The sequence below is a fragment of the Cervus canadensis genome, chromosome 12 (assembly GCF_019320065.1).
Source record: "Cervus canadensis isolate Bull #8, Minnesota chromosome 12, ASM1932006v1, whole genome shotgun sequence".
NCBI classification, from domain to species: domain Eukaryota; kingdom Metazoa; phylum Chordata; class Mammalia; order Artiodactyla; family Cervidae; genus Cervus; species Cervus canadensis.
In genome coordinates this window covers 44133090-44147942 of record NC_057397.1, presented here as the reverse complement: position 1 = coordinate 44147942, position 14853 = coordinate 44133090, and the positions used below count along the sequence as shown (strand labels likewise).

The 14853-nt window shown below is 44.8% G+C and overlaps 1 protein-coding gene across 1 annotated transcript in view; it reads right to left on the bottom strand.

Annotated features, from left to right (window-relative positions):
• The window catches only part of EXT1 (exostosin glycosyltransferase 1), a 308538-nt gene that overhangs the window by 125919 nt on the left and 167766 nt on the right, over nt 1–14853 (bottom strand). The gene's annotated exons all lie outside the window — the stretch shown is intronic.

Below are 14853 nucleotides of genomic sequence, written 5' to 3'. Positions count from 1 at the left end.
CATATATCTCTGCCCTTATCATCAATATCTTAGACCTTTGGAGTCAAAAGAACCTCAAGGACAGAGGCCTCATTTTGGGGTGAAAAGCTGGTCATTGGGGTGACTCATCAAAGAATGAACAGTTAGTTCTGGGAAGAAGACAGGATAAAAACCAAGGCTACTGCTCTCTCAGCTACATCAAGTTCTATTTGATGAAAACTGTTGAACTGTTCCATTCACTGCTAGTATGTAGTTAACACCTGGTTGAACACTCATGTATATATGTATGCACACATAAATGAAGGAACAAACCAAAAAGGCAAAAAAATACATTATTACTCAGGAGGCACAGAACCTAAAAAATTTGAATGTTTCCTTTGCTTAAACTTTCTTAAAAATCTTCAGTTTTGTTTTTTTTTTTAAGTCCTTCAAGGAAGGAATGCCTCTTTGCAGAAACACCAAACAGGGACCATAAAATAATGATGATGATGATAAGAGCAATAATATTGATTTAGAACATGACAATAGAAGAAAGTGGACAGATCTCGTTGGCAGCCGACTCAGATCTTACATCCAACAGAATTTATTAATAAGTCTCCTTGCCTGGTAACTCTCAAATACATGAAACCTCAGGCCAGGGCCTGACTGTCTGTCAGACAAGACGAGAGATGCGTGTGTCCACAGCCCACAGGGTCTCTTGACACATGGGTCGATATTTCAAAAACAAAAAGATTAGACCAATGCATTACAGAGGAGGATTTTTTTTTAATTTTCTTTTAAAAGAGAAAAGTAAAAGAGAGACCATTTCTGTACAGAGCAAGTGCTTGTGACATTGACTAAAATGAGCGTGCAAAGACCAAGGACTTTGAGTTATGTTCCCATTAAAACAACGTCAAAAGCCCAAGGCCAAATCAAACACTGAACTAGTGAGTCCCGGGTTGATTAAAGAAACTTCCTTTGTGGTGGGTCACTTGAGCCAAGTCTCAATCCGTCCTGTTCCTTGGCTTTAGCAGTTGGGTCCTTGTGGACACCTATACCTTGTAAGTCACTGGAAGGAGAAAATTAGCTCATGCATATGCCATGCATGAAAGAGTGCAAGGTATAAAGTAAATGCTCATTGAAAGTGAAGTCACTCAGTCGTGTCCGCCTCTTTGTGACCCCATGGGCTGTAGCCTACCACGCTCCTCCATCCATGGGATTTTCCAGACAAGAGTACTGGAATGGGGTGCCATTTCCTTCTCTAGAGGATCTTCCCGACCCAGGGATCAAACCCAGGTCTCCCGCATTGTAGGCAGATGCTTTACCGTCTGAGCCACCAGCTGGTGCTGGTGCTCAATATATGTTGTCTATTTATGGGTTAAGTCTGACCGAGTAGTGTTCTGTATTATAGTATCTGCAATGCTGAGCTCAAGAGAGAGCTCCCTCAAAGAAGGCAGAAAAATATACACACAGTGGAGATACTAGACACAAGCTCAAAAAAGACTGTCTACAGGCAGGTGGACTTAAACCTAAGAAGCACCCCTTTCTCTGAGCACCTCCCCCAATCACTCCATGCACAAAACAGGAATACAAGCACCTACTGCGTGCTATGCAACATGGAAGATGCCGGGGAACACAGCAATAAACCATATGCACTGGCCTCCTACTGCTGTGCTCACAGACCAGCCAGGAAAGCAGTGAGTAGGCATGGAGTGGGAGCTGAGTAACTGCTGAACGAATGGACTGATGGAAAATAATGATCAAAAAGAAAAGAAAAACCAAAGAATTGTAAGTAGGCTCAATGCATTTTTCTGGTGATATTCATGCCAGATTCCCCATAACAGTTCATGTCAGGGTCAGAGGGGCAAGGTTGAGGGAAGTGCACCAAAGATGAAGATCTGCCCAGCAGTTCCTAACTGCAAAGCCTGGGCAGCCGGATGCTTCTTTTAAGATGGGTCTCTATCCATAGCCATGTGTTTGATAGAAGTGTGGAAAGCTGGCCAAATGGGTGCTCTTATCCTGAATCCAGAAGTGTGAGACTGCCTGTCACTCACTGTCACCCCCACGAGTGGGCCAGCCAACATTTTTCTTGAGATGCTCGCACACACCCAGAGGAAGAGATGAAGCACCAAATGAAATGTGGGGAGTGGGAGGGAACCACGAGTGACAACCATCATTTCTCCCCAGGCTATGAAGACAGATCTGGGCAACTGAATGCAAATGAATTCTTTTACCCATATGTTCAAAAGAGTAGAACATTTATCCACACAATCAAGGTGTCAAAGACCACAGAGACATCTTCATTTGGAAAATGGGTAGATTTATCTCTGTATATCCACATCTGGTCCACCCCTCCCAACCAAAAGTCATTTCCAAAAATGGATTAGGACTGGAAGATATGGGAGAAGAGAAGAGAAGATGGTGGCAAAAATGTCTATCAAGTTTAAATATATATGTCTATATTTATATAAGCAAAAGAAGAGGTGACAAAGTGTTCTCCAACAGTCAAGCAGACTGATTGACGAATACATTTCCTGGACACACAGCAGTGGAGACATGATTAGGAACTGGGTATACTGAGATGTTGAGGAAAGGATAAATCTTTAAAGCTACATTGAAATATAAGGTGTGTATTTGTGAGAGAGAGAGAAAGAGAGAGCGTGTGTGTGTGTGTGTGTGTGTGCGAGAATGTATAAGGGAGGAAAGGAGGTTGAGGAGAGATGAGGAGGGTGGGAAGGAGAAAGAAAAACCAAACACCTAGAAGTGGTGTTTAGCTAGATATTAAGATGAATCTTAGGCTTCCCAGGTGGTGCTAGTGGTAAAGAGTCTGCTTGCCAATGCAGGAGACACAGGAGACATGGGTATGATCCCCGGGTCGGGAAGATCCCCCGGAGGAGGAAATGGCAATCCATTCCAGTATTCCTGCCAGGAAAATGCCATGGACAGACGAGCCTGGTGGTCCATGGGATTGCAAAGAGTTGGACAAAACTGAGCACACATATACAAGATGAATTTTAACAAGTTCACTGGTCATTCAGAAGCTAAAAATAAAAGGTAGGGAGAGGGTAAAGACACCTATTTTCAAAAATATACTTCCAAAGGGGCCTGACTCAGGAAATGCCAGTGAAGAACAGCTACGTGCTGCAAAGTCTCATTCCTTTGTCACACCTCTTCCTTTATTGGGGCATCATAACAATAATTGTATTTATCCCTTAAGGTTTCTCTGGGGGCTCAGGTCAGAATCCCAAAGCTCTACATCATCCTATCTGGGTCCTAGTGTTCTGACCACTTGAAAGGCTCTGTAGCTCATTTGTAAACTGAAGCAATGACCCTCAAACTTAAGTAATATGGACCACATGTGAAGAAGGAAATGCCCATGTGGAAAAGCATTAAGTAAATGTATTCCCTCAAATTATTTTTATTGAAATGTGACTCCTTATGCACAAATAGAAAATTTTAAAAACCAAAGAAATGTCAATTACTTTGATTTGAGATCATGTTTTACTAAAAGTCATTGGTCCATGTTGAGTTCTAGAGTAGGAAAACAGAACTCTGGTTGGGTTCCGTATTTAAGATTTTGGGGGTCCTTTAACTTTCTTTTACATAAGAAGGTTGAACAAAAAGTTATTAGGAACTTCAAAGTTTTCTTTGCAGGCTCAAGATAATCAGACTTCAGCTTCCCCAAATGTAGACCAGGGAGCAATCCCTTCATGCTGATTTTACTGAGTAGTCACTTGGGTAAATCTGAAGAGGTGTTTTGTTCAAATGAAGATAAGGCTAGTTTTGAGGCATTGAAAGCTGCATTAAATGGTAGCTAATCCAATTACTGAGTCTGGGAGCTGAGGGAAATAAAGCTAGGGCAGACACCAGCTAAGACTACTTCTAAGAAATGTGGCAAAGCTGACACATAAAAATGGGAATCCAACTCACGACGTACACATGGTACTGACTGCCTGGATTCAAGGGCATGAAACAAACATCAACAGTTATGAAATCCACTGCTTCGCTCGGTCCTAGGAGCATCACGATGACCCAGAAAATGCTTCACGACTGTTCTTAGGTTATGATCAAAATGAAAACAAGAAATGAAGGAACTTGGGTTCACATCTGTGGACATCCAGAATCCAGTACGTGAGGCCCAGAGCTGGCAGCAAGTGTGCAGTAGGACAGAGAGGCTGAGGAAGTTGTTCAAGGACACTCAGTAGGAACATAAAGCTAATACTCCGGGGTCTCCCTAGTGGTCCAGCAATTAGGCATCCACCTTCCAACACAGGGGATATTCAATCCCTAGTCGGAGAACTAAGATCCCACATGCCATGAGGCAACTAAGCCAGCACACTGCAATGAAGAGCCCACAGGCCACAATTAAGACTGAACGCAGCTCCAAATAAATAACTAAACATATATAAAACAAAAACCGAATACTCCTAACACTCTTCCACCTTCCTCGCTCACTCAACTCCAGCTGCACTGAGCTTCTGGCTGCTCCTTGACTGTACTCTCTGGTCTGCCTCAGGGTCTTTGCGCTGACTGTCCTTTCGTGGTATATTCTTCCTCTATTTCACAAGACTGGAACCTTTCTCTACTCTTGTTCTACCTCAAAAGCCCTGCTCAGAGAGGCCTCCTGGTCTTAGTAGATCCAGTCACTTTCCAGTACATCATAAACCTATTTTAATCCTCTGCATAGCCTCCATGACTCTTGTATATTTTAATCTAGGACTTTCCAGGTGGCACTACATTGGCTAGTTTGTTTATTCTCTGTCTACAGAATATAAGCCCCATGAGAGCTGGGCCTTTCTTTGTCTTATTTACAGTTGTATCCCATATTCCTGAATCCCCCAGTGGCTTAGTGGTAAAGAATCTGCCAGCAATGCAAGAGACATGCGTTTGCTCCCTGGGTCAGGAAGATCCCCTGCAGGAGGAAATGGCAACCCACTCCACCTTGCCTAGAAAATTCCATGGACAGAGGAGCCTGGCGGACTACAGTCCATGGGGGTCTCAAAGAGTCAGACACGACTGAGAGACTAAACAACAAATGACAACAACACCCATACGCCTGAGCCCATTACACATAATCAATCAATCGTTTGTTAAATGAACAAATGAATGAAGAACTGGCACAGGGCATAGAAAGGTGATGCAACTATCCCTTCTATTCAACTCTGCCCATGATCCCCCTTTCGAACCTGTCACATCATACTTCTTATTTCGTTTCCCAATTATCAAGTCCAGACTCCGGCTCACAGGCTGGGTGGGGAGGGCCTGGCTCCACCTGGGCTGCCTGCTTCCCGGGGCCATGAACCCTCCCCTCCTGGCTCTAGCTCTGAGAACCTCTGCCACCATCCTGCCGGCACAACTTCTTCCGCTCTTGACTCCGATTCTGGACAAAGGTTATCTTTCCCATCCAGAACAGCCTGTGCCTTCTCTGACGCGCACTGCTTCAGTACAATGTTTTGCAGTCCAAGACACACCTGCACCCTTTCAGAGCCCCCCTCCCCATCGCATCCCAGCCTCTGACACAGGAAGACCAGGATCCCGAGGAACTTGTTTTGTTCTCCTCCATCTGTCCCCCCAGAGTGAGTAATGTCTTAAAAAAAAAAAGAAAAGTAACTTTTACTTGCCTTCAGGAAGAAGGGGTCCAGGGAGGCAGGCAGGCAGGATTGGAAACAGAGCTGGCTTTATAAGAGAAGAGGGAGGCAGGCAAGCTCTGGGCCTCTAATAAGGAGAGATGGGAGAGCCTGGGAAGCTGCCCATGAGCGGGGAGAGGTCCCCAGGGCTTCGGCGGAGACCAGGAAGCCACTGCCCATTAAGCTTCAGTGTGGAAGCTCTGGAGGCGGTGGCCACTGGGGAAATTTCCTCCAAGAAATGTCACACTCCACTTCCCTTCCTTCTCATCTTGATGACCCTCTTTGCTTTCGTCTATCTCTTCAAAGGGCTTATGCCTTTCAGTTTCTGGCTACAGAATGAAAGCCGATAGGCAGTGAATTCCCAGGGAGTCAGCCAGATGGGTGCTTTGAAAACCCAGAGCTCCAAAGAGGAAAGGCAGCTTGGCGGAGGGAATAAAACTAGGAATTTGGGATTAACATATATACACTATTATATAAAAAACAGATAAACAACAAGGGCCTCCTGCATAGCACAGGGAACCACAGGCTATATCTTATAATAACCTATCATGGAAAAGAATCTGAAAAAGAATAGATATATGTGCACAACTGAATCATTTTGCTGTATGCCTGAAACCGACACAGCACTGTAAATCAACTATACTTCAATTAAGAAAGAGAGAGTGAGATAAAGCAAGCAAGCCCAGAATTCCTCCCTACTCTGGCTTATGCTGCAAGTAAAGGGAAAACAGAATTAAGTACTGTGGGACAGGACATGGGTCTACATGCTTATTATTTTATTATTAATTTTTAAAGCATAGAAGCTTTTCCTCCACAAAAACGTTAAACCTCAAGATATAAAAACAATTAAGAGCAGAGGTCAGGAGCCACAAAGCCACTCCAGTCCTCTCGCCCTGACTTGATCCCACACGTTCATCTAACCCAGGGATTCTTGAGGATTCAGCAGAACGCAGCTTACAGAGCATCCGCAGGGAGAAAGGCTCAGAGCTTTGTTATCAAAACAGATCTGGGCTTGAAAATCTGCTCTGATGCTTACTAAACGTCGGTCGCCTCAATTTCTTCATCTCTAAAATGAAGACCTGCAAACCTCCTAGGATTGTGGTGAGAATTAGATGGTCATGGGCCCACTTCCCTGGAGCAGCTCTTATGAAACAACACAGCAGTTGCAGGGGTAGAAGGCAGATACCATCACTGCCACCATTAAGCCCCTTATTTTTACTCAGTCATCTTTCCATTCCTCAGACCCAAGTCTTTTTCTTGCACAAAATCCTGTTTAGTCACCTATCACGCTTACAACCCTGCAGCACTCAAACTTTGTGTTCCTGAATATCCCAATGCAAATATGCATTTTGGTAACTCATACCTCTATTTCATATTTTTTAATGTTCAGACCTCTGTCACAGTATCTTAACACAGGAAATCACAGGTACAGAGAGAACTCGGGTTGTCAAAACACTAGGTTGTAAATTTTAAGGGCAGGTATTTAATATTTAATGACAACCAACCTCGACAGCTCAATGCTGTGTTCAAAGCTCCCTGTTTCTGGTTTACAGAAGAACACCAGGCAGAGGGGAATGAATGAACTGCTTTTATCAACTCTCGCCTAAGACAACATAAGGGCTGAGGGAAGAGAGGGCTTGTTCCTTTTTCGGTTCAGCCCATCACCCCACAAAGCCTCTGTATTTGGAAAACTGTGCACCCATATTTGCTCAAGTAGAATGGCGGCCTGATTTGGCAGCGTAATTCCCCTGAGATGCATTCAAAGAACACAAAATGGATGGCTGGTGGATGGGCAGAGAGGGTTACCTTCAGGACTGGAACGTCCCAGATTACCCTCTGGCTGGAGTGTGCTCTCAGCCAACACCTCCAGTGGAGTACTGATCCAGAAGCTCTAAATTCCACTGTCAGAACTATTGATGGAAAACGCCTGCCCTGGCCAGACATGATAGTAACCGTTTGCCTGAGTTATCTTACAACAGGCGGCCCTGGTAAGGAACATGAAACTAACAAGCTACCACTAACCAGAAGAATTTGGGCAAGGTCAAAAGGAGAGGGGAGACTCCAGTCCAAATGTCCCTATTAACCTCCCAGAATCCTTCTCCCTGGAATTTGTCTTGGCTGAATGCACACACCACCAGGAAGGACCCTGAGTCAGAATGATGGGCCAGAGACCGGGAAAACTAACCCTACGACCATGAAACCCGAGACCACGAGCCGCGTGGCAGCACAGTTCTCCTGGGTTCCTTTACCCTGCTACTCTCCCCCGGGGCGCCCCACCCTCAAAAAAATCTCTAGCTTTGTCAGCAAGTGTGTCTCCTCAGACAATTCCTTCTCGGGCGCTAGACAAGAGCCCACTCTCAGGCCCTGGAAGGGGTCCCCCTTCCTGCGACAGATCTACTTGAGACTCCTCACGTCCCAACCAGTCTCATAAACCTCCAATGGTCAAGAAGAAACTCCAGTGGAGAAATAAACCTCCATCTGGTCAAAAATGACCAAATCTCGAGAAAACCAAGCTCATCCTCCACAAAGTCAACCCGGAACCCTGACATCACAGTGATTTACAGACAGGACCCAGCAATAAGAAACGCCACTTTAGAACTGTCTACCATCTCAGTTCTTTTCCTGCAAGATAGTAAATTTTCCTTATTGTGTAAACTACTTGGGGTTGGGCAATCTCTTATATGTGGCCCGAAGCATCCCGATACACTCAGTCAAGCCAGTACCAGCCACATAGATCAATAAACAGCACCAGGTTATTACTACTATCTTTCTCCATCTCCTCCTCAGCTCCCTTCCCCCACTGCTACTTCTGCAGCCAACATCCCTCCAGAAAACCCTGTTTAGCTAATTCAAAACCCTTTTTTAAAAAATTTATGCTTGTTTGGCAATTTTTCCCAGCACGGCTGTGTGTGTTTAATATGATTAACAGCTTTAGTCATTAAATGTGCTTTCTTTAAGAGGATTGCACGAGATTACCCTCAGGGTCTCGGGCGGCAGTCACTGCACAGACTCGTCCACAGCCAAAGTAATGGAAGTTCATCATCATGTAACAACTCCACTCAGGACTTAATACGGTCGACGACACAACCCATAAAAATATTCTTCCTAAACTAATCAAATCATTAAAATGTCAGCTTCCACAGCAGACACTCCGCGGCGTGAAGGCCCCTGGCCCAGAGTCAATGCAAATGCAATCTCACCAAATCGTCCTGATTTATGAAGCCTGCCCGTCTTCATGCCGCCCTCTCCTTGTGGCTCAACCCGGCCCGCCTGAGTGTAGTCGTCCCAGTGAGCGAATCAACGGGCTGGAGGCCAGAAGCTGGCACACAGAGCCAGCTGTGGTCAAAGTGTACTCCCTCATTAGCTGTTCCCGCACAAAAAAGGCTGCAAGGTTTCCCCTGAACTCAAGGGGCTTCATAGCATCCTGCCATTTGTTCCAAATCTGAGGCTGCGATGAAAAATAACTGTGGCGCACTTTGTGCCAGAGTGAACACAGAATCGAGAGAGAAAGAAGAGACAGGAACACACACTGGTGTGTGCTCTATAGTTTATTAACAGAGTCTGATTAGGACAACTGCTTCCTGGGGATTCAGTAATCTGCCTTGTATTTTCAAGGCCCTCTACTGGAGAACTGCTTACTTTAGTCAGAGGGAGCCTATTTCAGAGACTGACTCTCTGAAACCACACTGATCAAAATAAACAGCTGGTTCAGTGGTCCTCTTTTCCGGAATGACAGGACCAGAAATCTCCCTAGGAAACATCGCCCTGCCCCTCGCCAATCCAAATCCAGGGCTTCACATGTGCACACTGCCTCTGGATCTCCAAAATCATTTCTGGACCGTGATGCCATGTGGTACAGTTGCCCTCAGCCACCTGGGGCTCCTTAAATGTAAACTAATTAAAATTAAAGAAAATTAAAAACTCAGTTTCTTCATCAGATCAGCCACACTTCGAGGGCTCGGTGGCCCCATGTGACTTACATATGGCTGGTGTGCTGGATAGTGCAGATTTCAGGAGCAGGCCAAGTCTCTGTTCAAGGTGGTACACTGAGAATTCTTTTTATGTTGCAATAAAATAAACTTGGACTTATTGCCTACTAGTATCCTTTAATTTGAATGAAGGCTAATGCATGAACATAAAAAAGTAACTCAAGATACACAGATCAAAGAAATTTGGGAAATATTTATTGAGGACTCATTATCTGCCAGGTACTAGACCCTACCTATCTTATAGCCTCAGTTCCCAGAGAAACCCATCAAGTATTGATCAGTATCTCCCCAGTCCAGACCACTTGCAAATTCCCAAACAAACCATTCGCTCACTTCTTTTTCAGGCTGTTTCTTTCCATTGTAAGCCTCTATTACCTATAAACACTCAAGGCCTCACCAAAATGCCACCTATTCCATGAACCCCTCCAGAAGACTGGTTTGCTGCTGTTGTTCAGATGCTAAGTTGTGTCTGACCCCAAAGACTGCAGCACCTCAGGCTCCCCTGTCCTTCACTATCTCCCTGAGTTTGCTAAAATTCATATTGCATCAGTGATGCTATCTAATCATCTCATCCTCTGCCATCCTCTTTGTCTTTTTGCCTTCAATCTTTCCCAGCATCAAGGTCTTTCCCAATGAGTTGGTTCTTCTCATCAGGTGGCCAAAGTACTGGAGCTACAACTTCGGCATCAGTCTCACCAATAATAATATTCATAATGATATCTAATATTTATAAATTCCACCAAGCTATATACTTTACATGGATAATCTTTTTTAATCCATACAAATCCATACCCTGTGAAATGGGTGCTATTGTTACTTCCATTTGACAGATGAAAAAAAGTAAAGCCTATGAACTTAAACTACTTGTGCAAAGTCCCAATGCTAATAATAACAGAGCTGGGATATGACCTAGGGCTGGTGAACTTCAGAGACTAAACTCTTCCCCAGTGCCCTAAACGCTTCCCTCATTGCAGTACATACCTCATAATTCCTCTGATTATTGCAAGTTGTGTACATACATGTCTCAATCTCATTCCCTCCCATGGATTATAAACTCCTCAAATGCAAAAACTACTTCTCATTCATTGTTCCCCTACCCAGTCCACAAGAAATAGAACACCAGGAAGAAGAGATCGTGGAGTAAGAGAATGAAAGGACGAGTGTTTTCATGTGGCTCCTGGATTATAAGTACAACTTTCTGAATCTGGTTCTAGACTAAACTACGAGGTGGTAGTCCTTTCCGATCACGAGAGAGAATTCTTGGGTCAGCCACAGAGATCTCGGCTGTCCTCTGAACAATTTTCACGGTTGGTCCGATGAGCCATGACATTCAGTGACATGAGCCGGAATTTACCAACTGCCAAATTCTGGGTGGCAGCCAGAGTGGCATTCAGGACGAGATGCTTATTTCAACTTCATCTCCCAGGAGGCCCAGTCTAAGCAGGGAGCAGATGACAGCAGGCTACCTGCCTGGGTTCACTGGGGAGGTAAAGTCGGGCGACATTTGGGTGGGGGTGGGGTGCAGGCAGGAGGAAGAAAACACAAGTCCAGACAGAAGACTTAGATTAGGCTGTAAAATCTCCACGGCTCTGGAATTCTGGGGAGCAAAGAACAACAGGCCGAGCTAGAATTCCTGGAAGGGAACTCCCACCCCCAAATTGGGAAGGTTTGAAGGAAAAGCCCCTTGGGGACAAATCAGCCTGGAAGAATGTTCCAGCTCATTCCAATTCAGAGAACCTTTACTAGAGAGCTACAGAGGGACAGTCCTGGGGCCTGGGGAGTAGCTATTTAAAGGTGAATTAAAACATACTGTGCCTTCAAGGAGAAACTCATTAGTCTAGCAGGGTGCCGCACATTAAGCCAATCCACAGTGCTACAAAGTGGATCTTGAGAAGGCTTATAATGAGGCATAAAGATAAAGCAGAGATGGTAGATAACATCACTAGCTAAGAATGAGGACTTCTGGGCTGGGGAAACACTTCACATGGTGTTGGGCATGTCTGGGTCTTGAAGGATCAGTAGAAGTTTGATTGGCAGGTACAGTTGAAGCTTAGTGGCCTGACCAGATTCACTTTATGTTGGGCCAATACAGTCCTCCCTGTGCGGTGAGTACCGGCTACTAATGTCTCCAGAGAATGCCTAGGTTACAAGTGTCACCTCCAGCAGCAATCCTGGCTGGCTACCTCCCCCCGCCCAGCGGGCAGCCAATGACTGATGGATGCCAAGATACAAAGGCCCAGTGAAGAATCCTTCTAGCCTCAAGGTGAGATGACTCTGAGGCCAGCCAGGGCTGAGATGTGACTACAGTGAACCTACAGCCCTCTTTGCCCAGCTTGCCCCATCCTCTCCTGCTTCCTTCATGACTTCACTGGTTTCCATAGCAAATATTCTCTCAATCAATCACTTGCATGAGAATCCACATTCAAAGAACCCTACCTACAACAGCGGGCGGGCAACAAACAAGGAAGAGAGACTGTCCAGGGGAGCAGGGATGTGAATACCTGATGAATACAGAAGGCGTCCAGGTGAATACCAGGTAACTCGAGTGGTAAAGAACCCACCTGCCAATGCAGGAGCCGTAAGAGACGTGCGCTCAGTCCCTGAGTTGGGAAGATCCCTTGGAGGAAGAAATGGCAACCCACTGTAGTATTCTTGCCTGGAGAACCCCATGGGCAGAGGAGCCTGGGAGGCTACAGTCCAGAGTCGCAAAGGGCTTTGCGCAAAGTGGTCGCAAAGAGTCAGACACAACTCTAGCAACCAAGCATGCAAGCATGCAGAGATGAGTATCAAATGTCATGGCAGGAAGTCTATTATGCAGAAGGCAAAGCCACTGGCAAGTTTTAGAGAAGCAGAGGAAATCAATCAGTGTGTAACTTGCCAAGCTTGAATATGGGGACTTGGCCACCATAAACTAAGGAAGGAAGAAAGATGTTGGGCCAGGCTCATCACTTCAAAAAAAACAAAAAAACAACAACAAAAAAACTGGTGATCTGGGAAAACTCCAGGAAGGCTGGAGCTAGGGGAGCAAGAACAAGCTGGGAAACAGGTTGGATTCTTCAGGGTCAGCTGTGGACGCAGCCTTGCACACTAGTCAGCAGGGTGGCAGTAAGCTAAGGCCTTCGCCACACACGGCGCAGAGAAGGCTGATGGTAAATGCACCTTTTGCAGCCCAAACCCCTCACCGACCCCTTAAGAGGGCTGGCACAGGAGGGCTCTGTTTCCATTTCACACCCTTGTACCAAATCCTCGGCTCTTCCAGAATGGGTCCTTAAGAAAGCATCACATGCAAAACTCACTGTCTCTTTTCTTCGTGGGACTCCTCATTTTATAATGAAAAGACAGGGTGAAAATCACAACGTCCAGCCTTATGCCGTCCAATTTATGACACAGGTTAAGAAAGGTGGCAGAGGCTGAGAGTCTCAGTCCTCCCCGCCCTGCGACTCACCCTCTGAATGCCACCGCTGCCACCCCCGCTAGTCCTGTCTGCCACTTACTCTGCCAGGCACTGCACTGAGACTGCAAGCCCCATTCCACACATTCAACACACATTATCGTCCTATTTCCAGACAGGACAACTGAGGCTCACAGAAAGCATATCAGCTCTTCAACCAGTCAGGACACACACAGGGCAAACTGTTTTCACAGCCCATCATCTTTCCACCACCTTCTGCTGCCTCCTTATCCTCACTGATATTCAAATGTTCCAACTTACTCATTTTGACATGGAGCCCACATTAATCCTTTAAACCCCAGTTCCTTGCCTCTTTAAACTCAGCTAAAGGTTCCCTCCTTCCATTAAGTCTTCACTCTGAATGAATCACACTTTTCTCTTCATCCTCCTTGTACATTTGTGCAGAGACCATAATCACACCACCTGGATACTTCAGGCATTTACTTATTTACTGTAACTTTCCCAGGTTACAGTAACTTTCTTACCTATGAGACTATAATGGCACAGAGGTCAGACCCAGCCCATATCTTTTATATCCACAGAGCCTAGCAGGGTGACTGATATGAGTAAATGATCAAATTTCTACACTCACAAATCCACCAAGTGCTGCTGATGTAACAAAACTGACATTTGATAAAAAGTCAGATGGCTTGGGGTCTACTCTTAGCCCTGGGCATGTATAAGTCATATGATCCTGAGAAAATAGGGAACATCCTCGGATCCATGGATCATTGGAACATGAGTCCAATGGGTTGAAAGTCTCTGGTAGTTACAAGGATTCTTTCCAATCTATAGTTGATATACATATTTATGTTCTTTTTTTTTTTATTATCCTATTTTTTTCCCTTTATTTATTTATTTATTTTTTCAGTGGGTTTTGACATACATTGATATGAATCAGCCATAGATTTACACGTATTCCCCATCCCGATCCCCCCTCCCACCTCCCTCTCCACCCGATTCCTCTGGGTCTTCCCAGTGCACCAGGCCCGAGCACTTGTCTCATGCATCCCACCTGGGCTGGTGATCTGTTTCACCATAGATAATATACATGCTGTTCTTTCGAAACATCCCACCCTCACCTTCTCCCACAGAGTTCAAAAGTCTGTTCTGTACTTCTGTGTCTCTTTTTCTGTTTTGGATATAGGGTTGTCGATACCATCTTTCTAAATTCCATATATATGTGTTAGTATGCTGTAATGTTCTTTATCTTTCTGGCTTACTTCACTCTGTATAATGGGCTCCAGTTTCATCCATCTCATTAGAACTGGTTCAAATGAATTCTTTTTAACGGCTGAGTAATATTCCATGGTGTATATGTACCACAGCTTCCTTATCCATTCATCTGCTGATGGGCATCTAGGTTGCTTCCATGTCCTGGCTATTATAAACACATATTTATGTTCAAACAAAACAGTGCATATATCATTTTCTATAGCTCCCTTTAATGTGTGAAATGTTCATGGAGTAAGGAAGCATTTATCTAGGCAATTAAAAAAATGGTTTTGTTTAAACCTTTCATGCAAATATGATATTTTGCCCTAAACCATCTAGATTTAAACCATGAATACCCCACCATGCCACTGTAACTGGTTTGCAGATGTAGCTTTCTTATTCCATCTTTATTTAAAGTAGAGGTAGAAAATTCTTCATTGCTCTTAATACATTACCAAAGTAGAAACTGTCTTCTCTCAAGTACACTGGTTGAGTACATGTAACTGCAACATTGAAATATTCACTAGAAACGTACCTTATTTATGGCAACCAGTTCCTAAAGGAGGAAAGGATGTTCGCATTAGCTCAGTAATGTTTGACTCTTTACAGCCCC